At 27.6% G+C, this 2,583-nt stretch overlaps 1 long non-coding RNA gene across 1 annotated transcript in view; it reads left to right on the top strand.

Moving 5' to 3' along the window:
• Positions 1-211: 211 nt before the first annotated feature.
• Positions 212-2,583, top strand: part of LOC107850112 — a 45,412-nt gene continuing 43,040 nt past the window's right edge. Inside the window, exons 1-2 of the long non-coding RNA XR_001668467.2 lie at positions 212-399; positions 576-638. This is a non-coding gene — a long non-coding RNA (uncharacterized LOC107850112). The remainder of the gene's footprint in view (positions 400-575; positions 639-2,583) is intronic.

Here is a 2,583-nt window from a genome sequence, read left to right as displayed (position 1 = left end):
AAATCTTAATAAAAAATAAATGTATTTAATGATCTGAAGTTTGAACCATTCAGATTCAGACCTCCATTAAGTGCAAACAAATGAGCCCTTAGTGCTAAACACGTGTTCCTCTAATTATAGATGGCAAACGCTTAATTGTAACAGTATTCGTCAAAGAAGTTTTTGACATTATTTTGCTGATTTGACTTGATTTTATAATCCTGTTTTTGAGGTCCATTCCCTGCTTTTATAGGTACATGAAATTAAACTCTTTCATTTTCTGCTTATGTTTTACGATTTCTATCTTTAATGGCATCCACTTCGCCAAGAACGGTGAAATCTGAGCTTTAAATCCACCTTAAATTACCAAAATTAATGTCAATTTGGCTTCTTATTTCTTGCAGTTTTCTCATCGTTTAGGTGAGTTCTTATCCGACACATATGTTTCCAGTCTTTTGTTTTGTCTGCTTAGGTCCTCTTATTTAAATTTTTTATTTCAATTTCTCTTGTGGATATTTCAATCTCTGGTTAAAATAGAAAAATTACTAAGACAGTATTTTTCAATTTGTTCTTTCGCTTTGTCCTCGGGATCAAAGACGGCTTGATGAGGCTTGAACATTTTCCACAAGATTTCCCCCCTATTTTGGATTAAAGTTAAGGTGATAATTTCTTTCTTATTTTTGTGAATTGATTGGAATTACACGGAAATAGAGTTATTTCATTCTTTTGTATATACTTCCTGGATTTCTGTGTTACTATAACTCGTGCTTTGACAGTTAACTGATTTTTATTGGACTTTGCGGGTATGCATTTTACACATAGTAGGTTGACCACTTAAAACACTATTGGTAAGCTCTATTACTACTTTATTTTTTTTTATACCATTATTTTTTTAAAGAGATATATAAATATCAAAAGAGAGCATGACTAGCCGAGATATATAAATATCAAAAGAGAGCATGACTAGCCATAGTATTTGGTTAGCACGACACATAACAGTCCAATATAGTCATATAATGTACAGATATGGATATATATTCTAGTAGTTTCGCAAGTAAATTGAAGTAATTTACTAAATCATTATGTTGACAAGTTCTTTGAAAAGTAAATGTATGGGTTGCATTTAATCAATTAATTTAACAAAAGTCTTCAACTAATGTTTGTCTCGAATGCTTTACGAAAATCTTATGTCCAATTTACAGAAACAAGAAGTATATATAAATATGACAAGAAACTCATATTTGATACCTCTATCAATTTTTACTTCTTTTCTCACAATTTAAGGTAACACTTAGTAAAAGGCTAATTTGTACCATTTGCAACTTGACAAGTTCTTATGAATTCTATAATTGTCTCCCAGTCCAATTCAATGGCAACAACTCCAATTAAGAGTCACGATGCTTTAATATTAGTTGGTTCGAGTACAAAATACAAGATCAGGTGATTATTCTAATATCAAAGGACACCCTTCATATGGGCTATGGCATGATAGCTTCAAATATCCAAGAATACCGGATGTCTAAAATTTAAAAACTTGTGATTGTTTTTTTAAAAGGTAACTTACATAAAATCCTGATTATTTTGTTAATTACATTTTATCTCGATTTTTTAAAATGTGATACATATGTTATATGGTGATACATATGAAAAAGTGATACATTTGAAACTTATAAGATATTTATTTAAGAAAATATTAGATTCTCTTTGATTCATTGTATTCTTTTATTTAAGAAAAATATCTAATTTTTTCTGTTTTTTTAGTTTTAACTTAGGTGTTTTAATTATGTTTTTTTTCCCTCCTTTAATTATGAAAGATATATTTTTTTGGGTCTTTTTTTTTTCGTCTTTCATTTCATCTTTAATTTTAGTCTGCTTTTTTTAGATTTAATTTTAATTATGTTTCAATTCTGCTTTTAGTCTTTTTTTTTTAAAAATATTATTACTTTTATTTTCTACACTGACTACACCATTACCTTTCATTAATAACATATGAATCACCCATAATACCATATATATCACTCATTAATATCATATGAATCACCTAATAATTGAAATAATGAAATTGTATCTACCATATGAATCACCATAATACCATATATATGAATCACCAAATGATTGAAATAAATAATTGTATCTACCATATGAATCACCATAATACTATATATATTAATCACCCAATAATTTAAATAAATAATTGTATTTACCATATGAATCACCATAACACAATATATATCACTCATTAATATCATATGAATCACCCAATAATTGAAATAAATAATTGTATATACCATATGAATCACCATAATACAATACATATCACATATTAATATCATATGTTGACCCGTTAAAATCATACAAAATATATCTATCGTATTAATCACCATAATACCCATATAATGATATCATATTTATCAGATAAAATACATCGAACCCTCCCCCCGAACTTGTCGCCAAAACTTACTTTAGACCCTAAACTAATCGGACAATTATTTATCCCTCTTAACAACTTTCAAGTGAATTATACCGACGTGGCAAAAAAATAAAAGAAAAGCGAGTGAATTTTTTTTAAAAAGGGTCCACTTTATTTTTTTTTATTTTATATAT

This window comes from Capsicum annuum, chromosome 12 (assembly GCF_002878395.1).
Source record: "Capsicum annuum cultivar UCD-10X-F1 chromosome 12, UCD10Xv1.1, whole genome shotgun sequence".
NCBI lineage: Eukaryota > Viridiplantae > Streptophyta > Magnoliopsida > Solanales > Solanaceae > Capsicum > Capsicum annuum.
The sequence above is the reverse complement of the archived record's forward strand: the minus strand, read 5'-3'. Positions and strand labels throughout refer to the sequence as shown.